General features: G+C 41.4%; 1 protein-coding gene across 7 annotated transcripts in view; it reads right to left on the reverse strand.

Moving 5' to 3' along the window:
- The window catches only part of FRMD4B (FERM domain containing 4B), a 335,945-nt gene that overhangs the window by 266,815 nt on the left and 49,959 nt on the right, over positions 1 to 19,171 (reverse strand). For 3 of the 7 annotated variants that reach the window (XM_067755163.1, XM_067755167.1, XM_067755165.1), the window contains exon 2: positions 6,131 to 6,254. The exons of 2 other annotated variants lie outside the window; for them this stretch is intronic. The gene's annotated coding sequence lies outside the window, so the exon portion shown is untranslated. Of the gene's footprint in view, positions 1 to 3,132; positions 3,272 to 6,130; positions 6,259 to 19,171 lie in introns of those variants that run through there. 2 more of the 7 variants (XM_067755164.1, XM_067755169.1) reach the window with 2 other exon arrangements.

Raw genomic sequence — 19,171 nt, forward strand, 5'->3', positions numbered from 1 at the left:
ATTCTGTTTGATAGTCACCAGAATCCCATAACAAGCTCCTCTTTCACAATCCTATTATTAGTCTGGGTAATCCAATTTATGGAAAAATACAGACAAATAGAGAAAAATGACAGAGGTGGCAAGAAGCACAGCCTTCTGCAGCCCAGCTGAAGTGGCTCTCAATGGAAGGTTTACAGAGTTAAGAAGCAGACTCTGATTCAGCGGCAGCAGGTTTTAAATGATGCCTGAGGAGCCACCAAAGCAAATCCCTTTCTCCATGGTCCCCTCAGGGTCAAGTACCATGTTTCAATTATAATTTCACCAAATTGACGTGATGCGGCGAATGTTCCAGATTAATAGTGGTACAGCACTGTTCTCCACGGGACAGAATCAAAAAATCTAGTTCAGAGGTTTGTTGAAATATACCCCAAGACACTCAGCTGCAAAACCCATTAAAGACTCCAAGATGATGGGAACATTTCTGATCTGTATTCCCCAAAGAGGTTACTTTGCAGAAAGCAAGTTTATTATTTATGGTAGCAAATAAAATCTCTCAGTGCAGCCAAGGAGGCTTCTGCAATTACATCAGGAAGGCACCATCATGCAGTCCATTATGGAAATCGTATCTACGTGAATAGGGAAGGCTATTGTTTTGCCAAAGACGCATATTTCTTTGCAGAGCATGCTCATGATGGGCTTGCGTGGAGATGATAAATTGTTTGGTTTGACTTTTCATTTCAAATGGCTCTATTCCTTGGAAGAGGACTTTGTACAGAAAGGCATTATCTTGCAAATTCTGCTTCAAATTATCAGTGGAGTTTTAAGAGAACATCTCATAGAGGCTTGCCATGAATCAGATGGCGACCGCCATACTGGGCATATGAGGAGTAGAGAGCTCCAAAGGACTGTGAGTTTTATCCATCCTGGTGGCTCTGTTAGCATTTTCAAGCCTTGAAGTGAGTCTCCGGGGAATTGTATTCTTAGCTAATTCCCTCCGCATATATTACCCTCAAGAAGTAAGTGTAATTTGGGATCTAACCTCCACATTTGAGGGGTAGCGCTCACTAATCCCTTATGATTCTAAGTAGAGGAGAAAGAACCTTCCCTAAAAGAGATGAAGGTTGGAGGAAAAACCTTTGGACCCTCTCTCCAGGGGTAATTTACCTAACAGGAATGGGAGAAGACCAATGATTAATACACGCATCTGCTTTCTTTGGCCTTTCCTCTTCCTAAACTGCATCCCTAAAGCAAGCCTGCACAATGCTACCTGCCCTGCTCCTGGGCTTCACAGGGGTGAGGCATGAGGGGTGAGGGGTGAGAAGTTGGAACCTTCTCTACAACTGGTGGGTAAGTGTCCACTCTACCCCGTCAACTCTTTCCAAGTTTGGGCTCCAAAGTCTAGACATGGGGATGGAAAATATCATAACAAAGACCATTTCGGCTTCAAGCCCACAATGTGGCCTCATCAGCAGCAGGGCTCCTATCTTGATCCCCATCTCACTCTTCACTCTGAACGTGTTGGGAATATGATTCACTTTCACAAACCCCAACGCCTGGCATGGCTTTCATGGAGTCATCTTGCCTTTGAGCCTGATTTGCCTCTCCAGCCACCTCTGTCTTCTTTCCTAGAGTCATCTAAGCACATATATTTCCATTTCTCCAACATCCTCATGTTTTTGTGTCTGTTGAGAATTCAGCTGGTGGTTTATAATCCATCTGCACAAGCATGGGTTTTTTAATAGTGAGCTTCACACAACTAGCGTAATTTATGAAATTTTGTCATTGTTGAATGTAACATGAAAATTTAGGTGGATGAAACAAATCAGCTTTAGGCAAGAGGCTTGAAGGAGTGATCCTACACAATGTTTAGTCAAGAGGGAGACGGCCTATCGAGTTCAATAAGAGAAGGCTGGTCTTACTCCTGTCACCCTCAGCAAAATATCATTGATCTTTCAAGCCTCAGCTGTTAGGCCACCTTTTCTCCCTAGCCTTCTACCACGTAACTTCTCTTCTCCTTCTTTTCCAACCTCCCCTACACAATTCAAAAGTTAGAGATTCACTTGAGTCTCTGAAATGCAAATGCCCAAAGGATGGTAGAGCTCACCAGTCATTTATCCAATCGTCTCGATTACTTGCTGTCCTCTTGCTTCCTCATCTTGAGTCTGGTCTTAGCTCACGTACCTGCTAGGAACTACTAAGTACAAGTGACAGAAACCTGTTCTAGCAAATCGAAGTTAAGAAGAAAGGAAGAAACGTGGTTCCCGGTACTGCTGTGAGCATTTCTGTCCCCAAAGCTATAAGTTTAAATACTACCTGTATAACAATGGCAAATGTTCAACATGGCAAAAACCAAAGAATTACAACTGGAATATATGTTCCAATACTATATAGCTCAACTGCCTTAAACTTCAGACCATTGTTGCACATCCTTGCGCTATTTTATTCATGTATTCTAGTCACCATTTAAGCATATTAAGCATATGCCATGTGAGGGGCAATAATGAACAAGAGAGACAGGGTTCCTGCCTTCACACAGGCTACTGATTGATGGGGCAGATGGACGGTTGAACAAGCACTTAAAACAGGAATTAAATGCTATGAACAGAGAAAGGGAGGGTGGGAGGAAAGCCTATATAGCAAGAGCAATTCATCAATCTAGAGACTGTGGAGAAAGTCGCTTTTAAGCCTAGACCAAAAGGGTGTGTTAGAAGGAAAAAACAAATGTGTTGGTGTTAGGAGACAAATTCAAGTTACAGGACTGCCGTACAATAGCTATGTGACCCTGGGCATGTAACCTTGCCTCTTAGAGCCACAGTTCCTTCTCTGTAAAACAAGGGTTTGGAGAACTTAACCTGTAGGGCTCCTTCCATCTTTACAAGTCCCAAAATCCTGGAAGAGGTTGCTAATCAGTTTAGTGAGTCTTTAGTTGATCCTTTCTGACAAAAGGCAACTAACACAAGTAAGAGAAAATCAAAGAAATATCAGTTGGGAGGTTACAATGGTAAAATTGGTCAAACAAATAAACTCTGCAGTCAGACCATCATAGGTTCACGTCCAGTTCTGCCCCTTACTGGCTGGGTAACTCTGGGAATACTTCTTAACTTCTCAGTGTCAATTTCCTAGTCTGTGAAACGAGGAAAAGCTATTACTTACCCCATAGTGTTGTCGTAGGGTCTGGAGTCTGAGATATTGTATGTTAATTTCCTGGCCCATAATTTCCTGGTCTATATTATTTTTTCTGCTCATAATAGTGTTGGTTCCTGCATGAGACTCAGACTGTGTAACGATCACTTGTCACCTATTAGGCCTTTTTTTGTGGCTACAGACGAATAAACTCCAATGTGAAACACCTGAAGCAAAAAAGGAAATTTAGGTGTATTCTGAGACTTTACATATCAGGGAAGCAGTAAGAAAGACAGGGAGGAAGCTGTGTCTCAAGAAGGATATAATCAGGGGCTCAAATGCCATGAGAAGTCTAACTCTCCCTCTGCATTTCTTTTCTTTTTTTCTTTTTTTTTTTTTTTTGGCCGCATTGGGTCTTTATGGCTGAGCGCGGGCTTTCCCTACTTGTGACAAGTGGGGGTACTCTTTGCAGTGCACGGGCTTCTCATTGTGGTGGCTTCTCTTGTTGCGGAGCACGGGCTTCAGCAGTTGTGGCCATGAGCTCAGTAGTTATGGCTTGCAGGCACAGGGTCAGTAGTTGTGGCGCACGGGCTTAGTTGCTCCGCGGCATGTGGGATCTTCCCGGACCAGGTCTCGAACCCGTGTCCCCTGCATTGGCAGGAGGATTCTTAACAACTGTGCCACCAGGGAAGTCCTTCCCTCTGCATTTCAACTTCAATCTTCTGGTTCACTGACCTTTTTTATACAGAGGAAAACTTGGCCACCGCAGCTCCCAAGCTTTACCTTTTACAATTTCAGTCCCCAGATAGAGAAAACCTCTACCTTCAAGGTCCCAAGTTCAAGGATCCCAGGGAAGAGCTCCAGTTGGCCCAGTTGAAGTCAGATCCCTGACCCTGGACAAACCAGCCCTCAACAGAGGACAGGGTACTGGTATATCAAATGACTGCTCCTACAGAAACCAGGGAAATAGGGCTTTTTGGGGCAATTCCCAAAAGATTGAGCAGAAAATCCCACAAATACTGACTAGATTTTTTAATGCAAACTGCTTCCATAAAGTGACGCCAAAGACACAAAAAAACTCAATAAACAAAACAAATTCTTTTAAAAGCTGAAATTCTTTTGGGGAGAAATATCATGAACTAGGTTTCAAAAATGTATATTCATTTGATTTGCTCATACCAAAATGTTCTTATGGGCCTGTAGTTCAACGCCCAAGTTCAAGTTCCTTAGACTTTCGTTTGCTTTCTTAGGGGATGAAGGGTAAAAGCTGCAGTGAGACAAAGCACTTTAAGAATACTCTAAGCAAGCACTGTTGCTGAGAGCTTTTCTGCAGCCCTAAGAATATCACAGAAATGAGTACGCTGGGAATTACAGGTCATACCCTGGAGACACGTGAAGTGTGTCTGCTCCTGTACTTAATGATGAAAAACACACTCCCACAGGTGACTGGTCCTGTGAGGATGACAAATAAAGAGTGAGAACGAGAAGGAAGGAGAAGCAGGAGAAAGAGAGAGACGAGGAAGAGGGGAGGCATGCGAGGCAGAGGGGGAAAAAATGAAGGAGCAAGATAGGAAAGTTAAGCCAGTCTGAGCTGGGGCACTGCTGTAACATCTTTCTTAAAAAAGCAAGTTTCACGCAAACATTTCACAGTGGAGGTTTTTCTAGATGCTCACACCAATTCTCCTCTGACTTAAGGATCAAAGCTTTCACCAACATCTTCTGAAGTACGTTGGAGGAGGCAGGAATTGCCGAATCGGTCCAGGGATTGCCAAAGTGTGGGCTTATGCTATTGCTTGAGATCACCTCGTGGGATCGCCAGCAGGGGTGCCTCAATAACACTACATTCCAGAGTAAAAAGTTAGCCCTTTTTGCTTCTCTTTCAATCCCTCTGAGTAGTCCTCAAAGAGTCTCAGTTAGGTGCTATTACATATTCAGCACTTCCCTAAAACCAAGTCTATCCCCTGTTGTACAGAGAAAAAGCAGAGCCTCTGGTGGCTAGGAGGACCTCAGTAAAACTGAATAACAAAGGTGTGTTTTCATTGCATTTAATATTCCAATAACCTTCCATTTTGGGCTAGAATTATTGGTCTTCCTTTTATAGTAGGCATGTAAAGTTACCTTTTAAGATTATTTTTGAGTTTTAAAAAAGGCAGCAAATTTAAAGAAAAGTATCAGGAGTGGTGGTACCATATGTAGCACAGAGACAGGAAATACTCTTTTAGTCACTGAGCATGTATGATTGTGAGATTCCTGGGTCAAAAGAAGACCCCATGTTCCCAACCCGTGCCGATATGGGAGTTAATAGTCAAATAGTTTATGTGGGAAAGAGTGCCGATGTATTCTGAAACCTTTTCCAGAGCTTCACGTGTTTTACGAGTCTTCAGAGCTGCTTCCTTCCTTCATTGCAGCATTTTCCCTTACACAGTGCTTACACTGGTGACAATAATGATTACAACAACTTAGAGTCCTAAAGATATTTCCTCTTAAAATCTTAAGTCTACAAAGATACTGTGGAATCCCTGACAGAAGGGAAGTGTGCCAAGGTGCAGTGTTTGACTAATGCAAAGCAGAAAATGGACTGAAGAACTGCCTCCCTTCATGTCAATGATAAAACACTGGAAAATATGGGACTGTCTTGGGAACTGGCCACCAGTGGGCCATCTCCCTACATTTCATGCTGGGAAACTTCATGAGGAGGAGAAGACACAAAACCCTGAAAACTGCTGGTGGAAAAACAGTGACCTATCTCTTGGCCAAATCCTAAAAATAAAAGCAGTAAATGGTAACCAACTGTGGACCCGTGAAGTTATTTTTAAAATCAACCAAAATAAAACAGAAGATTTAGTTTCCATTATGATGACCTTATCAAAAGCCCTGAATTGATTACCTTATTTGAAAGAAAATGTCATTTAAAAATAAAATCCAGTTACAGCCAACAAATAAATAATGTAACCAGAACACTGATTAGTGAGGCTTTCCTGGGTTCGGCTTACAGATTTGGTTTTCCTTGAAATAAAATATATCTTACCTTTCTTTTCCCTTTATATATGAAATCTTGACAATCACCTTTATTACATGCTCCTGTTTCTTTGGTCTGGTTCTTTATTTGAATTTCTCTTCTATTTCCTTATGGAACAGGTCTTTTAAAAATACTACCTGAAAAAAAAAAATACTACCTGAAATCCTTTTAAGCAAGAGGTGGCATTATTTTACGCAAGAAGTGGGAGGTTAAAATCACCTTAAGGCATTTATTTAGTACATTATACACACGAGCTCTCATGGGAGGTAGCATAGAAGGAATATTTTAATTTAATGATCTAACATTCAAGATAACAAGAAGAGGTAGTCATAAGGCCTTACAGAATTAACTGTCCAGGCAGATGTTCACAGGTGCTGGATGGGGGATATACATGAGTGATGGGGGAGACCCAGTACCAGGCATAGCTCAGTGCTGCTGTGCAAACACACACATCTTGGCCAAATGGGGGCAGCTTAAGGGAGCAATCACACATAGTTACCACCTGGGAATACACAGCCCTGCTTTGAATTTTTCCAAGTTGGCTGGAAATCTGATTCTTTAAATGTGATATATCAGAATTTTAACTGTTGGCACTAACTGAAAAATTTATTTAAACAAAACACAATGTGGATGAAAGAAAACATATCTGTAAACTGAATTTGGCCCATGGATTGACAGTTTGCAATCTCCACCATGGAACTAAGCCGTTAAGGATCTCGACTTGGACCTATCACTCACTGGGGAGTAACCAGAAGAAATAGGATTCATACTGAGTCTTGAAAGAAAGGGAGATTTATATAAGAAGAAGGGAGGGAGAGCAGCAGATATACTACATGGGCAGCAAAAGGTAAAGGAAGCCCCAAAGCAGAAAGGCTCAAGGTCTGTTCGGGAAACACTAAACAGCGTGGTTTGGAAGAAGAAAAACTCGGAGGAAGTCAGAAAAAAGGCTTGGAAAGCAAGTGAAAGACAGATTGGACAAGGATTTTGAATATTAAGCAAAGAAGTTTAAGTTTTACCCTACAGGCAATGAAGATTTAGGGCTCTAGAGATCGATGTCATCGATGAGGTTTTCCAACAAAGTGAACCCAATCTATCTGGAAGACAAAGAGACTGCAGGGGAAGAGACTGGTCAGAAGTTTAGTGCACTACTTCAGGAGAATCACGTAGAGGCAAGAGGAACGGAAATCTAGTAGATGAGACAGACCCATGGCAATGGATAAATTCACAGGACTGATAAATTGTTTGGTCTTTTATTATTTTTTTATGGATATACTATCTTATAAATATTTAAATTTCAAACAATGAGCAAGCATATACTGGCCCTAAGTTCAGATTTGATATAAACACAAATGGACAGACAACTTTTAAGGGTGTGATGTATTCAACAATTAGAGACAATCTAGTCGGTGGTATAATTTATCCATTTAAGACTGAATAGAGTTCCTTGGTTGTTCACAGAACCTCCCCTTGACTTCAGACTTGAGACAAACCGAGAGTGTCTGTCAGTATGCAAAACCACTGAATTCAGGACAAACAGTAACAGGATGGGTTGGCAACAGCCAATTCGGATTGTGTGGGCCAGTCTGAAGCAGCAGGGTTGGCTGGAGGCTGAAAATGTTGCAGCTGAAGTCCAGGATCTGTAGATTAGAGCAGCTGTTCTTGTTTCCAAACAAGTTCATAAGATGCTTTTCCCAAACAGGTGTATGCTCTTTTAAAATGTCAAAAATAATTCTTCTGTTTGTGACCTTTGACACCTAGTAGGTGTCCTGGTGAAAATATCCAGTAGGACATTTAGGGCCTGAGTTTAGGACACTGTCCAGGGATGCTGATTCAGTTTGGAGCATTAGCCACATAAAGATGGTCCAGGGAGAAACTTCCCAAGTGAAAAGTGTTAGAAAGAAGCATAAATCTTGGGAGGATGAGTGCTCAATATGTATGTTTCTTATAATTTACTTCAAAAACTTTGCTGAATTCAGAAGTCATTAGCCTGAGTTTGTGTGATTACATGATCTCAAATATCCATATATTCTAATCTATTCACATCATTGTATGCATCACCTAATTTAAATGTTCCCTTGTATCATGACTGTAAATCTCATCTCTTCAACCTAGGTTATGTTTTAAAGGAAGAAATGAAAGAACTAAAGAAAGGAAGGGGAAGGAGAGAGAGAGAGAGAGAGAGAGGAGGAGAGGCAGGAAGGAAAGAAGGAAGGGAGGGAGGGAGGGAGGGAGGGGAAAGGAAAAGAAATGAAAGAAAAAGGGAACTTCAGAAGAGATATTGCCCTGTCAGTGATGGTTAAGATGAAGCCCTATTAAATGTCTGAAGATGGCCTGAAGGATCTTTTCAGTACTATAAGGAAATAATACAAGAATCTTCATCCATAAATTTACTGCGGAGAAAATGAAGCCTCTTCAATCCAGAATTTACCTGACAGCTGCTTTACTACCCAACCAGAGCGCGGATCTCTGAAGCCTTCACACCATGTTAGAAAGATGCCGTAATTAAAAATGCATCCTCCTTAGGGCCCAGAAATAAACTCTAATGTTCATGGTAAATTGATTTTCTACAAAGGAGCCAACATAATTCAATAAGAATATTTTTTTCAACAAATTGTACTAGGACACCTAGATAAGTACATGAAAAATAATGAAGTTGGACACCTACGTCATAACATAAATAAAAACTAACGAAAAGTGTATCACAGACCTATATAAGAGATAAAACTCTTTGAAAAAACACACTATGAAATCTTTGTGACCTTGGGATTTCTTACATATGACACCAAAAGCACAAGCAAAAAAAGAGATTAACAAATTAGACTTCATCAAAACTAAAAAATGTTGTGCCTCAAAGAACACCATCAAGAAAGCAAAAAGATAACCCACTGTCTGGTGGGAATATCTGCAAATCATATATCTAATAAGGAACTTACCTCCAGAATACTAAATAAAACTTCTATGACTGAAAAATAAAAAGGCAAGTAGCTCATCTAAAATATAGACAAAGGATCTGAATGGACATTTCTCCAAAGAAAACATATGAATGGCTAATAAGCACATATGAAAATGTTTCAACATTATTAGTCATTAGGGAAACACAGATCAAAACCACAATGAGACACCACTTCACAACCACTAGAATGGCTATGATCAAAAAGACAGACAATAACAAGTATTAGCAAGGATGTGGAAAAATTGTCACCCTCACACATAGCTTGTGTAAACTGCTCGTGCAGCCACTGTGGAAAACAATTCAGTAGTTCCTCAAAATGTTAAACAGAGAGTTGCCGTATGACCCAGAAATTCTACTCTTAGGTAACTACCCAAGAGAAATGAAAACAAAATGTCTACACCAAAACTTGTACACAAATGTTCATAGCAGCATTACTCATAAGAGCCAAAAAGTGGAAACAGCCCAAATGTTCATCAACTGATGAATGGACAGATACAATGGAATATTATTTAGCAATTATAAGGAATGAAATACTGATGGTGTTATAACATAGAAGAACTTCAAAAACATTCTAGGGCCATCAGACAAAACCACATATTGTATGATCCTATGTATATGAAATGTCCAGAATGAGCAAATCTGCAGAGACACGAAGTAGATCAGGGGTTGCCTAGGGCTGGGGTGACTGGAAGAATGGGAAGGGACCGCTGGTGGGTACAGGATTTCTTCTGGGGGGTGATGAAAATGTTCTAAAGTAAGATTATGGTGATAGTTGCCCAACTCTGTAAACATACTAAGAGCCAGTGAACTATATATTTTAAACCGGTAACATTTCAAACGGATAAACACATCTCATGGATGTTACCTCTCACTAAGGCTATTTAAAACGTACCTTCACACCATATACTGCATGACGTTTTCAGCACTAGCCAGACAGCACCTGCTATTCTTCTTAGTCTCCTTTCATAAGGACCTTTGCCCCGGTTCTTCCCTTTCTCGGGAATGCCTTGATTCCGTTCAGTACAATCTGGTTCCTCTCATCTTTCAGAAGAGCTTAAACGCTCCTGTCTCTCAAACGTGCCAGGCTTGTTCCCGTCTCAGGCATCTGCAACTGTGCTTCTTCCTTCTACTCTGAAAACTTTTCTTCCAGACCTTTGCCATGACTGCCTTCTTTGCAACCTTTTGGTCAATGCAAAAGAGAAGCCTTCTGTAGCTCAAGCAGCCCATAGTCACTACTTACCACTCATTGTTTTGTTTCTGGAATGCGTTTCTATTAGGTTTGTTTCCATATTCGCATTTGTATCAGCTTATGGCTTTACTGTGTTACGCACTAGAGCATACACTCCCTGAGGGCCACAACGCTGCCACAGCTGTCTCCACCACACCAGGCCTAAAATTAAGAGTGGTTGGCCGACCACCTTTTAGGCTGAACGGAACACAAGATAAGATTGCCTGCTTCAGGCCCTGTAATAGGGTGGGAAAAAAAAGAGAGCCTTACTCCCTCTCCAAAACCACCCTCATTCACCCTCAACCCCCACCAGAAAAAGAAGAGCAAGAATTTCCTCAACATTTTACATGGAAAACCTCCCCATAAAAGACTAATTTCAGGAAACTAGAGTCCTCTTCATTTGAAGGGCCAGCACTGGCTTGACGAAAATTATGTTTCAGGAAAACTAGTCTCAAGCAAGACCCACGAGACGAAAGGGAGAAAGGGAGGCTTGCGTACCTCCCCGATCCACAAGCCTCAGGGAGAAATGACAGAGGCCAGCTTGCCCTTCTAATGAAAGGAAAAGCAAAGCCGAGCTCAAACAATAGGTGTCAGGAAGCCAGGCGGTGTTGTACTCAGTTTTTCCTTTCATTGAGGCGGTCTCCAGTTAGCGACCCCCTTGACAAAATGATGATCACTCAGGAAACAAAGAGGTGAATGAAGCAGGGCTTATTGTGGAGTTCTCAAATGTAGAGCTGCCTTTGTGTAGCTAGTTGCAAAGCATCAAGCTCTTCAATATTTAAAAAAGAAAGAAGGACAGAAAGGGAGGGAGGAAGGGAAGGAAAGAAGGAGAGGGAAAGGGACAGAGAGAGAGAGAGCGAGCGCGCAGACCAGAAAAAAAAGGAAAAGAAATAAAAGCAAGAGTATACTCCCATCTAATACTTTCAGATAAGAAAATCAAAAGAAAGAAAATGCCACCTATTTAGAATTGAAGAAACTTTGTGTAACAGCACCAGTTTTTTCTTTCAGCTTTTTATGTATTTTTTTCCATCTGAATCTTTAATCCATTAAGAATTAATTTGGTATATGTTGTATGGGGAGATGCTATTTTTTCCCAGCTTGTCAATTCTCCCAGCACTAGTTTTGAACAATGTATCCTTTCCTGGATAATTTCACCTTTATCACATGTTACAATTTTATAAACATAACAAGAAGAATTTACTGTATAGCACAGGAAACTATATTCAATATCTTATAATAACCTATAATGGAAAAGAATCTGAAGCTGTACACCTGAAACTAACACAATATTGTAAATCAACTATCGTCAAATTTTTTCAAAGCGCCCTTTTTTCATCTCCTGAACTATTTATTTCTCTTCTGCAAAAAAGAAAAGAAACACCTAAAGTTAAGAAAACAAAGCCATTCAAATGATGCTCCATTCCTTTTTAACCTAAGACAGTGTTAGTCAGTAAGTAAAATGTCAGAAGTCCTTCGCAATTTACCTGTTACACCAGGAGAGACGTCACATCCAAATACCTCACTGATACACAAGCCTCAGGCCAGATGCGCAAGAGACAGGAAGAGGGAGTTTGGATACAGCAAAACTGTATCCATGTCTCGGGCATGAACGTTTGCAGACTAGTCTTACATCTGAATGACCACTAAATATTTAAGACCAGCATTCAGGAAATGTTCTCATGCTCAAACAAGAGGAGACCAGAGATTACAAAAGGATCCTTGCACCTAAGCTCCCACTTCCCCCTCCTCCACCCTTCCCCCACACGTCCCAAGACAGTCTGCCAAGAACAAATTTAGTATCAGCTTATCATAGGCTCTAGACAGCCCTGCAATTACATCCTGCCCTGGCAGGAAACTGAACCTGGCAATCAAGACTCCCTTTTGTCTCTGATTTCTACATCTTGCCTGTTTGGGGAAGCGGCAGAGCATGTGGAATGACCACATGCAGAAGTGACAGTTTCCAAGACCTAGTTTGAGCATGCAAGCTTGGGCAGCTGGCTGTTAGTAAGGATACAAAGCATCTAACAGTCCCTGGCACCCGGTAACAACTCAGTAGGGGTTAGTTCCCTTTATATAAGGTTTCTGAGATTTTCCGCCAGTAGATGGGTTTATAATGCCCTAGAGGACAAATGCAAATGGCCAGGTGCCCACAGCACAGCAGTGGTTAAGAGCACAGGATTAGAATTCAAGATCTGCATTTCTGGGACTCCTCTGGTCAAATTCCTCTTCATGACCTGAAAACGCCTTAATACTCAGGTTTCACATAATGACTCTCTTCCAGCCCCTTGACACAAAGGGGAAACTGAAAACTTGTCACACTGGGTTCCATGCGTCCCCGACCACCATTTCTACATATTACAACATAGGGATCGAATGCTAATGTCTGTAAAGATTTCTAAGGGAAAATTTGGGCAAACGTTTCCTTAAGAACATGGTGGAAGCCCTGGCCATTTGGTTGGCTTCAAGTGAGGACAAAGAGTTAAGACTAGACATCACTGCAGGTGATCACTTGTGTCGTGATCATTTGTGTCCCAGGGGAGGTAATAAAAGGGTCAGAGCATCTCCTTCCAAGAAAGTCACACGTGTCATTACACTTGTTCCATCCTCTGGCCTGGAGAGCCACACCAGCTCTGGAGCCAGGACCGCTCAGACGTAGAAAAACAAATCCCCCCATTGCCAGGAGCTGTGAACAATGGAGACCATTCACATGTTGCTGGCATAACTAGGTTAGAGCAGTGACAAATCTTTGTTTTCTTATTGTTGATTACATGACTTTGAGTTTAAAAGAATTCAAGACCTACTCCTCTAGAGAATAAACCCATCTCTAATTCGGGCAAGACTTTAAAACAATAGGTTCAAATTCCAGCTCTATAACATCCTAGCTGGGTGGCCTCGAGGGAGTTTTTTGGTTGTCCTGTGCCTCAGTTTCTCTATCTATAAAATGGGGATAAGAGCAGTTCCCACCTAATAGTACAGGATCGAGTGATACTATACACACTGTATAAATGATGAGACACTGCATGCAAAGTGCCTGGCCCAGAGTGATGGCACCTTATGATGGATGGTGGCTACAGCATCTTAGGCACTCTCCCAAAGAAGGACCAGACAGTGAAAATACACTTAAATTACCTGATGTCCCAGTAGTAATTTGGCCTCAAGGAAACTTGCCCAGCCTGCTCTGAGACTGAGCCCCATTGATCAGATCGATTAAAAACAATAAGAGAGACATTATCAAAAAATAACAAATATGGAAGGACTTCTATCAAGTTCTATAGCTGAATTCCAACTAGACGACAACATCTGTTTTAAAAAGAAAGGTTTTATTTCCTGTTCCATAAAGTTACCTTATATTATTTTTCTACTTCGTTCACAAAAGAGAAAAGGGAGAAACATGCTGAAGAGAGAAAACAATCTTTAAAGTCTTTGAGTCAGTCAAACGCTATTTGGCAGAAATCAAATGCAGTACAAGATAGTGAGGAAGCAAAACCATTGTTTCTGAACCAGGGTAAATAAAGCAGTTTGCTCCGAGTTTTGAATTAAGAATCAAAGGTTATCCACGTGGGAAATCCCTGTTTTAAAGATTTCATGCCTTGAGTTTCATTTTGCCATGAGCTGGAACACATGTACAATTACTGTATCAACTCCAAACCTCTTTATTTCCTAAGAGAAATATGATTTTTCACAAACTAATTTTTCTTATCTCTGAAAAATAATCTATACATTTTCCCACTATTTTAAACAAGTTCTGATAATATAGTTTTAGGACTTGGATCTATAGTTCTCTAAATTCTCTAAATTATCGAAATATCTCTGGATCAAGCCAGACCATCAGAAGGCTATGAACCTGGGTTATTCTTGACTTCACAGAATCATATTTTATCTTTACACCCCTGGCTTTTATCAAAGGCTGATACATGAAACACCATGATGACAAAGACAAATGTACAAGGGTACCCACTGCAGCACTGTTCACAGTAGGAAAAGGTTAGAAATATTCTAAATCAATAGGGTACTGGTTAAACGGATTAAGATACATCCATACAATAGAATACCATGCGGATATTAGACGAAATGACACAGCTTTATAAGTACTGATATGGAATGACTTCTAATATATATTGAGTAAAAAGATAATGTGCAGAACAACATATATAGTGTGCTCAAAATTGAAATACACACACACTTACACACGTATGCGCTTACATACAAACATGATTGGACATCTTGAAATCAATGCTTGTCTCTCAAGAGAGAATCTCAGAGACAGTGATTAAAAGCAGACAGACAGACCTTTTCACTGAATACCTTTGCATACTCTGAGTTTACCACATGTGTCTTTTACCTACAAAAAAAAGTAAACCAAAAAAGAATGGTTGTTATCAAGTTCATTCTGGCGGTGTGTGTCACACACACCAGCTCTTTAAAACGCTAATAGGTGTCCCACAAAAAAAGATTTATGCTCTACCCATCTTGGGGTTTCACAATGCATATTCCAATAGTAGAGTCTCTGAGAAGGTCCGCAGTCTACAGTGTGTGTGACTTAATATAACCCAACACTTCCCAAATTTCTTAATCATAGAAACTCTCCCTCCCCCGTTTTTTTGAAGGGCATTTTCTCTGAACACCACACCTTGGCGAATATAACACTGCAGCATTTATTTTTTAAAGGCTTTGGTCACCAAGGTATGCACCATCTCTGATAGGTAAGAATTTAGCAGTAGGGTTACCTTTGTTTACTCTTAGGAATGACTGTATTTCCTATGCTGTAATCTGAAGAAGTCTGTATTGAATTGGAATTTTTTTACACCTTGTCTGCCAGGAGGCACAGAGCAATGATGTCTCAACTTTCTCATCCTTAGGATGGGCATATCAGCACCAACTTTGTGGGTAGTCACGAGATTGAAATTGGATATCTTATATAAAAACGTCTCTCATAAGAGAGATCCAGCACTTACGAGCCCCTGCCAGACTTCTTCTCATCTAGGCAACAGTCTCATAAATGCACGTTGTTATTCTCAAGAGGCAGTGAAGTAAAGATCAAGGCAAATCCATTAGCATCACTGATGACAACACCGGAGAGCCTCAGGGGGTGCGGTGGACGGTCTTTGTACGAAGAGCGGAGTATTTTAATCAGCTCTGTTGCTTGTGACCAGAAAGGTCAGTGGAGGAAGAATATCTGGGGGTGAGGGCAAGGGCAAAATCAGCTGTCCTAACCATCATGATTCAACGAATATTTTTCAGGCTTTGGAAAGATTAAACGCAGTGGTAAAGGAGGAAGCTCTCTTACCTGCAGAGACCATTCTATTTGTAAACATTATCCAGGATTCACAAGGACAAAGGCTTAAGCTTGGTGTATATCCACCAGCTGCCTTCTCTGCAGGATCCTTTCATATAATAAAGAAAAAGGGTGAGTAGATTTTCCCGAAGAGGCCACCGCAAGAGTTTAACAGCTATGTTGGATTAAAAACCACAGCATGTAGAAAACAAACTTTCAAGTACTTCCAAATTTTTTTTTTTTTTTTTTTTGCGGTACGCGGGCCTCTCACTGTCGCGGCCTCTCCCGTTGCGGAGCACAGGCTCCGGACGCGCAGGCTCAGCGGCCATGGCTCACAGGCCCAGCCGCTCCGCGGCATGTGGGATCCTCCCGTACCGGGGCATGAACCCGTGTCCCCTGCATCGGCAGGCGGACTCTCAACCACTGCGCCACCAGGGAAGCCCCCAAATTTTTAAAGAAGGGGGAAAGTCAGTTTGGCAATAACATATTTTAAATAAATAAGATTATGAGCCTAATGATACTTAGCTGCCTATAGGCTGTGAAACCTTGGGTCTAAATTCCACTGACACAAGACATTATTTTTCTGGTTGTCAACCACTTCTAGGAGGCTGGTAGGGAATACATATACTTAAAAGGACAAAGTGAGACAATTTAAAGAGACGATCTACCACTTACAAGTCTCTGCCAATTTTCCTTAATGCCAGACGGCAGGGAGGTTTCTAGTTGAAAATGATAAAGATTGATATAAGTAAATACAATGTGTTCCCTTTAGGAATATCACTGTCCATCAGAGCCTCTGACACCCAACATAGGATAGAATTCCCGAGAATGGTTCTCTAGAATATTAGAAATTGTAAATACCTCCAGGTGTCACAAGGAATACAAAAGTTTTGTAGTTCATACGATGAGGAAGAAGGAAGTCATTAATGTGCTCAAATGAGAGAGAAAGTCTGGATTAGAAGCGCTTGATAGTCAAAAGTCTGGAAATTATATGACCCAGAATTTTCAAGTCTAGGAATGCATTCAAAGGAAATAGTTAAGATTAATCTATAAGATTATTCATCATGGAAACAACTCAAATGTTCATCACTGATGAAAAGATGAATAAAACGTGATATAGCCACACCATGGGATGTTTGGCAACAAAAAGGAATAATGACCTGATAGTGCTACAATGTGGGTGAACCTCAAAAAACATTATGTAAAGTAAAAGAAACCAGTCTTCAAATACAACAGACTGTATGATCCCATTTGTAGGAAATGTCCAGAATAGACAAATCTACAGAGATAGAACGTAGATTAATGGTTGCCTGGCCTGGGAGGGTTGAGGATGGCGGTGACTACCATGGGTGCAGGGTTTTTTTCTTTTTAAAACATTTGTTATTTATTTATTTATTTGTTTATTTATTTATTTATTTTGTCTGCATTGGGTCTTCGCTGCTGCGTGCGGGCTCTCTCTAGCTGCGGTGAACAGGGGCTGCTCTTTGTTGTGGTGCAAGGGCTTCTCATTGCGGTGGCCAAGCTAAGCTCTTGTTGTAGAGCACGGGCTTCAGTAGTTGCAGCACGTGAGCTCAATAGTTGTGGCTTGCAGACTTAGCTGCTCTGCAGCATGTGAGATCTTCCCGGAAGAGGGATCAAACCCATGTCCCCAAATTGGCAGGCGGATTTTTAACTACTGAGCCACCAGGGGAGTCCCAGGTGCAGGTTTCTTTGTATAGCAACAATCATGTTCTAAAATTAGATTCTGGTGATGGTCACACAACTCTAAACACACTAAAAATCACTGAATTGCACACTTTAAGTGTGTGATTTGATGGTACATAAACTACATCCCAATAAGCCTGTTAAAAAAGACTTTTCATCACAGTGTTATTTAAAACAGAAAAACCAAATGATCAACAATTAATCTGAGCCTGTTATACTCTACAGCCACTAAGAATGGGTCCACAAGAGAACACACAATATGATTCCAATTATGCAAAATACGTATGTGTGTATACAGAAGCTTTAGGAAAAGGTCTAAAAATAGGCCAACAAGTTCCTTTACAGCGATAATATATGATCCTGTAGGATTATGAAAGATCTTTTTTCTCTTTGCTGATTTAAAGACAATGACCGTTACTTTTGTGACAATAATCACATGTAACATGTTACTGAGTCCTGAGGGCACGCCAGGCAGAGCCTGGGTTAAGTGGATGTAGTGCATTTAATCCTCCAACAGCCCTATAATGCAGGCGCTATTAACTGCTGTCATCCCACAGAAGAGGATACTGAGGCTGGAAAAAGTGAATTTACTCAAGGTAGTGCAGTCTGCGTGGCAGCAAATACTAAGTCTTAACTGGTGGTCTCCAAAGTGGGGAGTGTACACCCCCAAGAAGGTGTGCAAGATGGGGTATGGAAATATATATTTTTATACACTTAAAATATATATAAAAACTTCTATTTATATATTTTGATCTCACCCTTAAAAAACTTGTGTTTAGGGTACATTTCATACCACAATGTAACCCATATTCTGCTGACTTCACGTCAGGCATTGTACTAAGGGCTTTGCAGGTAATCGTTTCTCACAACAAACCTACAAAGAAACTGAGGTACAGATCCATGCTCTTACCCACTATACCTCACAGTGCTCAGTATGTCCATATGGTAATATGCATAGACGAGAGGCAATTTATAAATAAATATGCAAATATTGGTTTGCCTGAACATACACAACACTGGACTTCCCTGGTGGCGCAGTGATTAAGAATTCGCCCGCCAATGCAGCGGACGCGGGTTCAAGCCCTTGTCCAGGAAGATCCCACAGGCCACAGAGCAATTAAGCCCGTGCACCACAGCTACTAAGCCAGCGCTCTAGAGCCCGCGAGCCACGACTACTGAGTCCGAGTGCCTAGAGCCCATGCTCGAGCAACAAGAGAAGCCATAGCAATGAGAAACCCGCGCACCACAACGAAGAGTAGGCCCCGCTCGCCGCAACTAGAGAAAGCCCGCGCGCAGCAACGAAGAACCTAATGCAGCCAAAAATAAATAAATACGCTTTAAAAAAAAAAAAAAAAAACATACACAGCACTACCTCCCAAATCATAATAAAAAATACAGAGCTACACTTGGAAAGCTTCTGCTGCGATACCTTCTCCCAAGACGCTGGCCTCCAGCTCATCCAGGGCCCTCTTCCAGTTCTCGCTACTCTGAGTGAAATTAAAAGAGCATCACTGTCTCCCCTTCCCCCTTCCTTGACTGCCAAACCAAATATCTTTGCTGTAATTTTCTGCAATGCCTCTCCCTGAAAGGTGAGCTGCCGTTTTTAGGAAACTGGACCAGACACCAACTTGGGGGCTTTAAATCAAACCACCTCAAACCCGTACCTTCCCGTGTAGGAACACGCGTCTTTGAAGCTCTGACTGCCAGCCTTAGTCTTCATGAAACATGTACTGTGACCCCCTTCTACCCCCAAAATGCCATTGTCTTTTGGGGTGAGAAGTTTCCTCATTCACTCTGAGCCCCTCTCCCGCTCTGCAAGTCAACCCCTAACCAGCAATAAGGGTCCAGGCCAGGACCCCATGCACATTCCCTACTTCCATCCCATGGTGC

This window comes from Pseudorca crassidens, chromosome 10 (assembly GCF_039906515.1).
Source record: "Pseudorca crassidens isolate mPseCra1 chromosome 10, mPseCra1.hap1, whole genome shotgun sequence".
NCBI lineage: Eukaryota > Metazoa > Chordata > Mammalia > Artiodactyla > Delphinidae > Pseudorca > Pseudorca crassidens.